The following is a 13,863-nucleotide window of genomic DNA, read 5'->3' as shown; positions in this document are numbered from 1 at the left end:
AGTAAACTAATAACACTTCGATGCTGTCTGTCTTTATAAACACTACACTTGGAAGTTGGAGGAGGTATTGTGGCCCCGGCACCAAATTTACTACCGGGGCTACTCCACTGTGCAGTCCATATTTAGGTGTATCAGATATTAAACAACGGTGACAGTTGATGCACAATTTTTTAATTATATTGTTGGCGCTGTAAAAAATTGTGTTCCGGGCACACCACTCTACGCAGTCCATACCCTTTTTTGGTGGAATTCTGACCCGTGGAGGGTTTTTTAATTATATTGTGGCCTCGGTACCAAATTGTGTACCGGGGCCACCACACTACGCAGTCAAAATTGATAGATGCGTATCATAGATAAAGTACATTCAGTGTTGTGGGGCAAATTGAAAAATATTCAAAATGCACTGACATTATCAAAAACAAGAGGTTTTCATACGCTGAAACTCCAACATGTATATGATGGAGAGGATGGAGGAGCAGTCGTATGTGCAGTGTAATGCAGACCTGTTGAAGGTTTTTTATATATTTTATTGTGGTGCCCAGTGCCCACTACTCTACGCAGTCCAGATACTACTTTTGGGTGTAATTCTGACCTGTTGAAGGTTTTCTATATATTATATTGTGGTGGCCAGTGGCCAGTCCTCTACGCAGTCCATATACAATTTTTGGGTGTAATGCAGACCTGTTGAAGGTTTTCTATATATTATATTGTGGTGACCAGTGCCCACTACTCTACGCAGTCCAGATACTTTTTTTGGGTGTAATTCTGACCTGTTGAAGGTTTTCTATATATTTTTTATTGTGGTGCCCAGTGCCCACTACTCTACGCAGTCCAGATACTATTTTTGGGTGTAATTCTGACCTGTTGAAGGTTTTCTATATATTATATTTTGGTGGCCAGTGGCCAGGCCTCTATGCAGTCCAGATACTATTTTTGGGTGTAATGCAGACCTGTTGAAGGTTTTCTATATATTATATTATGGTGGCCAGTGGCCAGTCCTCTACGCAGTCCAGATACTATTTTTGGGTGTAATTCAGACCTGTTGAAGGTTTTCTATATATTTTTTATTGTGGTGCCCAGTGCCCACTACTCTACGCAGTCCAGATACTATTTTTAGGTGTAATTCAGACCTGTTGAAGGTTTTCTATATATTTTTTATCGTGGTGCCCAGTGCCCACTACTCTACGCAGTCCAGATACTATTTTTGGGTGTAATTCAGACCTGTTGAAGGTTTTCTATATATTATATTGTGGTGGCCAGTGGCCAGTCCTCTACGCAGTCCAGATACTATTTTTGGGTGTAATGCAGACCTGTTGAAGGTTTTCTATATATTATATTGTGGTGGCTAGTGGCCAGTCCTCTACGCAGTCCAGATAATATTTTTGGGTATAATTCAGACCTGTTGAAGGTTTTCTATATATTATATTGTGGTGGCCAGTGGCCAGTCCTCTACGCAGTCCAGATACTATTTTTGGGTGTAATTCAGACCAGTTGATGGGTTTTTAATTGTATTGTGGGGAACACTCCTCTACGCAGTCCAGAAAGATACCTCGTTGCAACGTTTTGTACTAAAAAAAAAAAAATTATTGTGAGGTGTTAGGTGTTCAGAATAGCCTTTAAATTAGTGGAAATTATTGTTATTGAATGTTATTGAGGTTAATAATAGCGTAGGAGTGAAAATAAGCCCAAAAACTTGATTTTTACACTTTTTATTTTTTTTTCAAAAAAAATCTGAATCCAAAACCTTAAATCCGAACCAAAACGTTTCGGCAGGTGTTTTGCAAAACAAATCCGAACCCAAAACATCGAGAAAATCCGGATCCAAAACACAAAACACGAGACCTCAAAAGTCGCCGGTGCACATCCCTAGTCACAAGCCAGCCCTTGCTAGATGTAAGCCCCTATACTGAGAGGTGAGTGCATCTGATTTTATTTGCATTTGAATAGTATTTAAAGCATATAGGTCAGTGTAGGACCTACATATAATGAGATACCCTTGACGTTGGGATGCAGGCTTAAGTGTTCTGATCAAAATATGAACTAATACCTCACTTTTTCATTTTGCTTAATACACAGGAGTCTATGCATCAGGGTAATTTCCACTAAAAAGATGTGGAAACGGCTGTTTCTGCATCTTTTAAGTAAGTAAGTTTGCAATGTGTTACATGCCTAACGGAGGAGATTTTATACATACATATATATATATATATATATATATATATATATATATATATATATATATATCATACCTCACAACTTTCCACAGAGCAGGGTCTGGACAAAACAGGCCATGCCTCTTTTGGGGTCCAAGAATTGGGACAGTCCAGCTTTTCAACCTGAGTATAATGCAATCTGTAACATTTACTTGTAATGTACTTATTTCTTTTTTTTTTTTCTGAAATTGGGCAATACATTATTTTTAGTTACCATTGAGCATTATTTATGAAGGATTAATTGGATGTCATATTAAAAGTACATTTATATCTCCGTTCATATTGCCTTATTACAGGGCAAATTAAACTGCTTTAAAATATTTAGTGCAAAGTAATTTGTGTATAGTTCATTGGAGATTCTATTTACTAATATAGTATAAATGTACAGTAACATAGCAACCAATTAGCACTTTACTTAAATTGGTCTAATACAAGTTACACAATACAAATTTTCTATTAGTTACTATGGGCTAATGTTCATTTGCATAACTGCTAAAAGTCACAACTTTAAGTTGTTAAAAGGGGAGTCACCTGTCTGAAAATGTATGTAGTCTGGCTAGAAATGGATCTGGTTAGGGCCTTGTTTTAGGTGGAACAAGGTATGGCTTAATTAATTTCCAGTTGAGAATATTGAATATTGTTCTTTGTTAGCAAATAACCTGCATAACATATATATCAAGCAGGGCAGAAGGACAGTTTCCTCCGTGTCACACTTTAAAGATGAGGACAGACACAGAGTAGTGGCTTTCTGCACCCATGTACATCAGGATCTGGCATCACAATTGTGATAGGGTGGAAAATGTTTCAATTAATGCAGTGAACATTCATCAATGTACCTTTGGGATTATTTGATGGGTATCACTGGTGCTTAAATAAGAGCAATAGAAAGCTCATTTCTTAAGAGTTGAAAAGAGGAAATAGGTAGATGAATGCCTGCTGAAAATGGATTGCCACCTTTGCATTACTGCTCAAAGCATACATTCCAATATTTGTGATATTTTTTTCCCGAAAGCAAACCCAGGGGTTATTATTATTATTACCTCGGCTACCTCTCTTTCTCATTCCTTCTTCCCTTCTCCCCCTTCCTCGACTCCGTCTCCGATTCTCCTGTCTCTCCATCTCATCCATGTGTCTGTCTGTCTTCCCCTCCCTTTAGATTGTTTGCTCCTTTGAGCAGGGCTCTCCTACCTTCTGTTTCCATCACTTTTAACTGCGCTCTCCAGCTACTCAGCTCACCTCCTCTCAGTCCCTCTGCCCTCTGTCTCCTCTCGCTTCTCTCCGCTCCCCTCAGTGACTCTCAACCTGTCATCCGTGCCCACCCTCTTGGGCCATAGTTACCTGCCTGTACTCACTTTTCCCCTCCCTCCCTCTCTTTCATGCTGTGCCTGAGCCCCCAGAGTTATAGTGCTTACTGTTACTTGTACTGTGCTGTTTCACCTTGTACTGTGCCATTGTTTGTCCTTGTACGGCGCTACGGATACTTTGTGGCGCCCTATAAATAAAAATTAATAATAATAATAATAATAATATTATTATCGTTTATTTGTAGGGCGCCACAAGGTTTCCGCAGCGCCGCACACAGTACATACAGTAGACTATACAGTAGACTATACAGGGTAGAACAGTACAGAACAATAAACACACAGTACCAGTACTTCAGAAACTCCGGGAGGGCAGCTACAGTAGAGACGGAGCAGAAGAACAGGTATGGAGACTGGAGGGAAGAGGGCCCTGCTCATTCGAGCTTACATCCTAAGGGAGGGTAAACAAAGTCAGGCACAAAAGGGAGCCAGTGAATCAAAGGGGAGAGAGAAGAGGGGTCAAGGGAGAATGAGCAGAAGAGATGAGAGGTTAAATGGATGGTTGGTAGGCCTTAAGGAACAAGTGAGTTTTAAGTGCCCGTTTGAAAAGGAGCACAGATTGGGAGAGAGACGGATGGAGCGAGGGAGGTCGTTCCAGTTAAGGGGGGCAGCACGGGAGAAGTCTTGGATGCTAGAGTGGGAAGAGGTGATCAGTGTGGAGGAAAGGCGGCGATCATTGGCCGAGCGCAGGGAGCGGGCAGGAGTGTGAATGGAGAGGAGGTTAGAGATATAAGGGGCAGTAGACTGGGAGAGAGCCTTGTAAGTGGTGGTAAGGAGTTTAAAAAGGATTCTGGGTTATATGGAATCAGCGAACATCTCAAAGCTAGCAAAGGAACATTGTATAACATGCACCAAAGGGGCATATAGGCTTGTATGCTATCCAGTCAGACAGCAACTGTATCTGAACAGAGCAACATGTTCTAGCTACAGACATTGAAAAAGATTGATTATGCCAAATTGGGGCTCTAGGTAGGTGAGCAGCTTTGACACCCCATCTCTGATCTCAGTGCCTCTGTACATGTCTATACCAACAGTGTGCCCATATGATTATCCAATCTAGGGCACCACTGCTGAGACCCCATTGCCTGCCAGTCACACTGTAGCTAGCCACATTGCAGAGACCCCATTGCCTGCCAGTCACACTGTAGCTAGCCGCATTGCAGAGACCCCATTGCCTGCCAGTCACACTGCAGCTAGCCGCATTGCAGAGACCCCATTGCCATCCACACTACATAGAGAGTACTTTTTCTAGCCACAATGCAGAAAAAGCTAATTGTGAGCCACATTTCCAAACTTTGGATGTCATGTGGATGTTCAGGAACATCAATGCAATGAGCTCACTGATGAACATACATGTAACATACATGTAACATGTACAGTCCTGCATACACATCAACTCTTAACAGACTGTATAATTACCTCTACTGCCTATTCCTTTCATCAGCTTAAGTAGAGGAGCTGGGCTTAGATCCCACACTGTGGTCAGTGACTACAGATGTGATGGCAAGTGACCTTCCTTCCCCAGGCCAAAGGTCGGCACCTGTATTGCCTTGCTGGTAATTTGGAAATGACAATAAGACACTCTGTACCAGACCAAAGACATAAACTATTTAAGAAACACAGACATGTACTCTCTGCTTCAAAGACATAGTCTGCATTATTCTCCCTTGAAAACCTAAAACACATTCAAGTAGGGATATATGATCCAGATATTGCAATATATGTTTTACTAGTCATCTAGCGTTCATAAGACGTTCCAGGCACCTTTTTTTCTACCATTTTAAATGTATAATGGCATTAGGTTTACAATAAATAGCCTTGGTGTACCACACAACTAATACAGGTCACACGCTGAGATAACTGCAGTTATATGAAGAACATAGCTCAATATTGCATCGGTTGTGGCCCCAAGACCACTACAGTGGCCACGTGAAAAACGTTAACATGCATATATGCCATACTCTGAATATAGTATACCTCTCCTGCTTAACCTTACAGTGATCTACTTACTTTGAAGAAACAGTGACCACACTAATTACAAGGGAGATAATGACTTGACCAGGGCAGGGTTTTCCATAATTATACCACGTTAATAATGTCTGTTATGTCTACTGCTCTATTTTCATTTTCATGTTCCTGTTTTGCTGCAGGGTACTTTCCTATGCTTGAATGATTTAAGAGAACATCAGGAAGCTTCAATGTATCATTTATGAAGCAGAATATCTGTAAACACTGGGTAAATTATTTAATATGAACTTTCAGGTGATAAACCATTATTTAGGGCTAAAAAAATTAAACCAACAAACTTTCGACATGATAAGAAATATGTTGCACATTTAACGACTTGACATTTTAGGCTACAGTAATTCAATGTGGAAAGAATAACTGAAATACATCTTTACATTTTTGAGTTGACAGTGAATAAATTCATGTATTCCAAGAGAGCAATGTATTCTGTTTGTAAAGATTCACCTCTGGGTGTCTATAAACCCACCTCTTACTAACCTGTTGACTATTGGCAGCAGGGCCGTTTTCATAACTGGGCAAAAGAAGCATTTACTAAAGGCATTTTTTTACTTTATTGGGCTGTAATATTTTTTTTAATAGCAACCAATACAGTAATACAAAACAGCAAAGTTTTAATTACAACCTAATTTGAAATACTATAAAAAAATAATAGCATAACTGAGGATAGAACCTTAATTAAAAATTTGACTCAATAGAAAAACTATCCGTAGGTAAGAAGCACCTATTGCATTCCAGCATGGAGTTAATCTCTATAGCAATCTGAAGGCCCTATTTTCCCCTTTCCAGGTCCTAGGTGGCCGCCCGGACCTAGAATGGCTACCAGGTGTTCCGGCCTTGCATACAGGGGTTCAAGCAGCTAAGGGACCCACAGCTGTTAGGGCCCCATATCCCCTATCAAAGCCCCATACATATATGTGTTTTATTCACCTTTGGGCTGTACATGGAGGACCGAACGACATTTGCTATGGGGCTCACAAATAGTCTAGTTGTGCCCTTGTGCCCAGTGGTGGAACTACCATTGGTGCAGCAGGTACAGTGCACTGGCGCCTCCTTGCACCGGGGCCCACAGCTCGCTAGTTCCGCCTCTGCTTGTGCCAACACATATTTACAATTATACTAATTGTGCATTAGAAATTTTTTATAAAAACATGCTGACAACTAAATTACTCAAACACATTGCAGGACAGTAATAAAACCAGCTCGTGCTGTGCTGAAAAATGAAACTGAAAATTTCAAAAAGCCCCAGGAAAAAAATAAGAAATGTCGGTCTACATTTATAAAGCATTTGCATGTCCTATTTTGATTATACAGACCGTAAAAACTATGTAGTGATACAGATAAGGCTTTCAGTACAATTTATGCATACTATGCCAGAGGCAGCGATTTTCCTCTAACAATTATAAGCGTGGCAGCACTTGAATTTTATAACTAAAGTGCATAAAAGCAATGTTTATAAACCAAACCATGCAAAAATTGCTGGAAATATAATAGTTTTTTAAAAGTATTTTACAGTATTTATGTCCAGTTTGCTCTAGGCTGAAGTTTTATAAATGTTAATCAAAATGTGGTGAAAATTATATAGTAGTAAAGGTTTATGTATATCCACAAACTAGCAATCAGTACAAAAATGAAGCAATAAAGGGGATGATTTACAAAAGGTACACTTTTACACCAGCTTGTCAAATGCGGTTAACATCCAGCTTTTTTTTTTTATTTCAGCGTCAGTAAATCACCCCTGAGTTTATTAAAAATGGACATATTTCTGTCGCACACTAGTAACATAAACACTACGTTAAATAAATCATTTATTAGAAGTGAACTTAATACTTTTAGAACATATTACGCATTTTAAACTAGGAAATGTCATTTTAGGACTTCATAATGTGGAGGAGTAAGAAAAAAAGTACAGCTGTAGGTGTAGCACTGTCTCTAAAGCACAACTAGAGCCATTTTATAGTAAGTAAGCCAAACCACCCAATCAAACGCTTGCTTTCATTAGTCTACCTTGCTCTGGATTGTCCAAAGCTAAGTGCTGAGTCATGATTTCCATGGTTACTGTACTGTAATATTTATGCCCAGGTTAGTAAATAAACCCCTATGTGTGCCAAAACAGCCATTGAACATCAACATATAGCCACAACATTTTATCCAAATGTGGCATTTAAACACGTACCTGTTTTTTTCATGATAGCACAGTACTGTCTGCCAACTTTACACAATTTTTATTTTCAATATTTGCTCTTTTCGATCATCCTCTAATTGTAATATATTTACCGATAACAAAGTTATCCTGAGAAAACTCAAGACCTTTGGCATGCATTGTGACTGTCACTAGTTCATTCAATTCAGTATAAATTGTCAGATAATTGTGTTATTTCTAATTAATATTTTTAAAGCCTAAAAATGTTTGTGGAAAAAGTCAAATGATAAAATAATAAGATACAATAGAAATACAAATATACATGCAAGACAAAAAGTCACATTAGTTGCCCCGATCCTTTTTATAAAAACACTAGTGAAAACTTGTGACTGCATCCCAAAAGTAGGATGGATCATGTTTTCTTGAGAGTAACAACATTTCCACTGGTACAAAGTTAGTCTGTGTGAGGGTTTATTACAGTTTTAGAATTTAAGGAGAAAGATTAGAGATTACTTAATACTCAGTTTTAGAGCTTGGGCCTGGTATATGGTTAGATGTTCATCAGGACTTTGGCAAGTTCTAGGGTTAAACAATGATGTAGGTACAGATTCAGGACTTGGGTTAATGTTAGGGCAATGTAAATGTCAGTATGTACTTTAGAAGGTTGAAACTAGTCTTCATTTGGGAACAAGAACTTTACCTTTCACATGAAAGAGGTCAGGCCCTTTCTTAAAACAAGGGGTCTCTTGTCATCCTAGGACACTAAGGTGCTTAAATAGAGTCTATCCAACTCAGACTACATTACTTAGAAATGTACTGGTGGGAGCCATGTCCTGGTTCACTCAGGACAAATACCCGCTTTTCCTTTTAATTAAAATAGAAGATCATTAGGGGCTTTAGTGAGGGCAGTCTCAGTGAAGTGAAGGTGATGGAAACCCGAATGAAGAAGGTCAAGGAAACAGCGAGAGGAGAGAAAGCGTGTGAGGAGGTTATAGACAAGCCATTTGAGTAATTTGGAGGCAAATGGGAGGAGAAACAGCACCCACAGATCTAGTGACAGGGATCGGGAGATAGAGGCTCTAAAAAAGCCTCACCCTATCCCTGGCATTTCCCATAGAACTTAATTGACTATGCGGAAGTGATCTGTGGGTTTTCTTAAATCCCTATTTGTAAAGGACAAGTTGGACTCGTTCTTAGCACTTTACAAGTCCACTTATCTTTAGCACTCAAAGGGTTAAAGTATAAGGGAAAGATGGCAGTGGGACAAGTTGGAGAGGTGGACAAGGTACAGGTAGACTCTGGGGGGAGGTGGATCAAAGGAGGTAAGAGTTGATGAGGCCAAAATGTACAGGTAGAGGGAGCAGAAGATGACAGAAGAGCATAGACCTCATTTGCAGATGCAAGAGGAAAAAAAAAAGCAAATAGTAGGTTTGGGAGAAGGTGAGGAAGTGAGTAACATAGGTGAAAGGCATGGAGATTTCTTGATTTTTTTTTGTTGTCAATTTTGGTGGTGAAGTGGGTACAAAGTTGAGGGCTGTAAAAAAGAAGGGGATGAAAGAAGCGTATGGGCAGGGGAGAGAACTGAAGTTGGCAAGGAGGTAATGAGGGCTGGATAACTGGGTTGAAATAAAAGGTCTTAAAGTAGGTTTGTTTAGTCAGAGAGAGGGCAGAGCTGTAATCTGAAATCATACAATTTAAATTAAGTTACAATTTCCTACAGCACCATTCAGCAGTACAGGAGAACCTTTGCAAACATCGGGTTTGCTTGCAGTGACATGGCTGGGGTTTAGAGCTCCACAGACTGTGAGTGGTGGCAGTGGCAGCTGTGTCTAGGGCTTAGGTGAGAGTGCAGTTATAGAGGAAGACAGTCAGATTTGGTAATTACAGCGTGGTAATTGGAGAGAGGAGTGTGGGACAAAAGACAACAGTGTCAAGATTATCAAGATTATGTTGAGTGCATGTGGATTTGAATGACAGGAGTGGTGCCGAGCCAGTGAGAGGCTCTGGGAAAAGTGGTGTGAGAGGGGGACCAGGTGATGGCAAAGAGGTTCAGGGGACTAGAGGTGAAATGACCTGAATGGAGGATGATTTGTTGCAGGCAGATTTAGCATTTCAGAGAGTGCAGGAGAAGGGGATAGAGGGAAGTGGGGAGATCTGGATATGAATGGCAGGATTGCAAGTACGTTTATGATCCATATCTAGTGGGGAAAAAGGGAAAGAGGGGGAATACCTGTCGGACTAGTGAATGAGAGCAACAACCCACTAATTCACTATTAAACAGATCTAGTCCTGTCTATAATGTGAGTTGGGGTGCAACCTAATAATGTGGTAATGTATAATAGGGACAGAGAAAAGAGTGGTAAGGTGCACTAGAGCGCTCAGATTTGTTAGGTAGAGATATCATGGAACAAGTTAAAACTTAACTTTTATTATTTAAATTAATAAACCAGCGATATATGAAAATATATGCTCATTAAAAACAAACAATGTGTGGGTTAAAATCATCTGGATGCACCAAATGCCATATGATCAATGTAGTATGGGGAATGTTATATATAGAAAGGACACATATTGTTATAGGTAGATGAATTATTCTCATATATATCAATTCAATTTCTCCAGAAAAATTGTCCTAAATTAACAATCCATATACCACGTCTGGTATTGGATGATCGCAGTAGGCTGATATATAAAAATAGCAGAACCCAACGTTGCTAGCTAGCCTGCTACTACTCGTTTATTGCCTCTGTCGGTAGAAATAACGGGAGGTGATTTGCTAGCTATCTATAATTTGCTCCAAGCTATCTTTGGCTTTAATGGAGCAAAGTGGCAATTCTTGTAACCCCTAATAATTGGTGGATCAGCAGGTGCATCCAGCGAGACGCTGACGCGCGTTTCTCTGTATGTGCTTATTCAAGGCAAGCCAAAGAACTGTTCTGACAGTTGTTAAATACTGTAGTGTGGAGCCAAGCAAGTGACGTGTGATGTCTCCGCCAATCAGGACAGATGTTGGTCGTCGTGATTGACAAGATTAACAACCAATCTACGGTGATTGAAGCCTGGACTCCTCCTGGGGCGGTCTGGAATAATCACGACGTGTAGCATTGAAGGGGACAACTGAAGATTAATAATACACGGATTATTAAATAGAACTACGATCCTTATTTAACTGTCGGGACTAGCAGATATGCTATTATGACCACTAATAAACAAGTATCCTATTGAAATAAGGCGATTCTTAATCGTATTAAATCATTGTAACCAAAACTGGTCACGATTGCTCCAATCTGCAGGTTGAGGTTTAATTACAGAGGTAAGTACTGGGATATTCTAGTGTATATGTGGCCAGCTACCGTATTTCCCCATGTATATGACGCTCCACTGTATAAGACGCACCTATATAAATCATGTGAAAGAATTGAGGATAAACATTATCCTCAATTTTTTCACAGAGTAATTGTGCAGCATATACAGAGGAGAGACAACGCTATAGTCAATTCTGCCTTACCCTGTCAGATGATTCCTCTGTCCGGTAAAGTCTCCTTTCTTTTGTTTGTCTGATTCTGATTCTGGAAAGCCGTTTAAGGTCCTCTTCGCGATGACCGGATGTCCTTTCAGGACCTTGGTAAGGTCCTGAAAGGACATCCGGTCATCGCGAAGGGGTCCTTAAGCGGCTTTCCAGCATCAGGATCAGACGGACAGAAGAAAGAAGACTTTACCGGACAGAGGAATCATCTGACAGGGTAAGTGCTACTACCCCTGTATAAGATGCACCCAGTTTTTAGACCCCAAATTTTTGGGAAAAAGGTGCGTCTTATACATGGGGAAATACGGTATATACTATAATAAAATGGAATAAATATGAATTAAGTGCTCTGATGAAGGGAGTCATGATTGCTCCAATGTGAAAACAAGTGGGTAAAAATAAGGGATTGTTGCATCCATATGAACATAAAAATATGCTAAAGTGAAAAAATGAATTAAAAAGTTAATAAGAGCAACAAGCTAGTATGTGGTGTTATTTGTTTTGTATTTTTTGTTTTTTATTTCTATTATTTTTATATATTTATATTTTTATTTTTATGTCTTTTATCGTTGATTTATATTAAAGTTGATGTGAAATTGTGAAGTAAAAAATATACAAATAAATTATAATTAACACTAATATTCTGTGTAGTATTAATAACTGACTTCTTATTACATAAATAGCTTATATTCGTTATAAGGGTCTCAAATTGCTTACAGATACATATAATTTAATTCAATCAAAAATATTCCTGGAAATCTAATGAATCTTAAAGCAAAACACTAAAGATATAAAACTCATACAATTATAGTTCATGTTCGATCTTATGGGTATATTGTTCTTGTTGTGAAAAGAGACTTATAAAGACAGGAAACCATTATTACAAAAATAGTAGTTTTCCCCAGGTATGTTAACATTTTATAACAGACTCTAACAAGATTCTGTATAATGGTCCCTATTCCATATTCTAATCATTATGATATTATATAGCATGGTCGCTTAGAGAAAGACTGTGTAATTGTCATTATCATTTAATTCCTTGGGATGTGTTGTCCAGATCAGGAAGATCATCTTTGCTTCCTACTTTAACAGTGCCTGCTTAATATCACCACCTCTAACCCCAAGGTTTATTTTCTCCATTCCAAAAGCTGTTAAATATTTTGGATTATTATTATGGGCCTTTAGGAAGTGTCTGGCTACTGTAGTTTAACTTTTCATTTATTTGGCATCTTGTTTGGCATTTCTTAAATGGTCTACTGGTCATTCCAATGTACCTTAACTCGCAAGGGCAAGTAAGACAGTATTTAACACCTTGTGTGTCACAATTGCTAAAACTCTTAATAGTATGACAGTTGGCAAATGTATCCACAAATTGATTAGTACTTACAATCCTTACATTTACTGCAAGGATAAAACCCAGTAACTGTTTTTCTAGTTGTTATCTGTTTTGAATTGTCCTGGAAGTGACTATGTACAAACAAGTTACATAAATTCTTAGATCTTCTCCAGCTAGTAAGTATTCTGTCTCCTACTATTTCTTGGCGATCAGGATCTAATTTCAGGATATGACTATGTTTGTGTAGGATAGATTGAATTTCCTGCCATTGGTTATTAAAGATACTAATAAATCTAATGGTTATATTTGCTGTTTTTTCTCGCTGTTGTGGAAAGATTAACGAGTCTCTTTCGATAGTTCTTGTTTCTCTATATGCTTTTTTGATCAAATTGTGGTTATAGCCTCTTTTTAGGAGTCTTTTGCGTAATTCGTTTGCTATTTTATCAAAAGAGGCTAGATCACCACAGTTTCTTCTTGCACGAAAAAAAATCTCCTTTAGGGATACTGCTAATTGTTGAAGGAAAATGGGAGCTTGAGGCATGAAGAATGCTATTTGTTGCTGGTTCCTTAATAAAAATGTCACTAGATAATTATTTTTGATCTGTGACAAAGATCATTAGATCTAGAAATGTGACTTTCTCAAAGTTGATATAAAAAGTAAGTTTAAGATTCATTTGATTGATATTCAAATGGTCAATAAATTTGACGAGGATCTCTTTGTCTTCTTCCCAAATAAGGAATATATTGTCAATAGATCTCAGCCATAGATCTCAGCCATAATATGACATGCTGTGTGTAGTAAACATTATCACCCTTTCTCACCACCCCATATAGAGGTTAGCATAGGTGGGGGCACAAGTTGTCCCCATTGCTGTGCCTCTCACCTGCAGAAAGAATTTATTCTTCAAAAGTAAAAAAAAATTTTGTTAGAACAAATTCTAGCAATTGTAGGACAAAGTTGGTCATTCCTCACTTTTGTCTCCAAGAATTGTCTGGCAGCCTCTAAGCCTTTGGCATGTTCAATGCTAGTATATAAGGCTTCAACATCACATGTGCACAGCCAAGTGTTCTCATGCACAATAATATTCTGTATTTTACTAAGTACATCTAAGGTGTCTCATACATATGAAGGCAGGGAAGATACAAATTCTCTCAGATAAGTATCAACATATATACTGGCTTTCTCCTTTAGGTTGTACTGACCTGAAACTATAGGTCTGCCCAGTGGTTTCCTCTCATTTTTGTGAACTTTAGGAAGT

This window comes from Mixophyes fleayi, chromosome 4, assembly GCF_038048845.1.
Source record: "Mixophyes fleayi isolate aMixFle1 chromosome 4, aMixFle1.hap1, whole genome shotgun sequence".
Lineage (NCBI taxonomy): Eukaryota > Metazoa > Chordata > Amphibia > Anura > Limnodynastidae > Mixophyes > Mixophyes fleayi.
The sequence above is the reverse complement of the archived record's forward strand: the minus strand, read 5'-3'. Positions refer to the sequence as shown.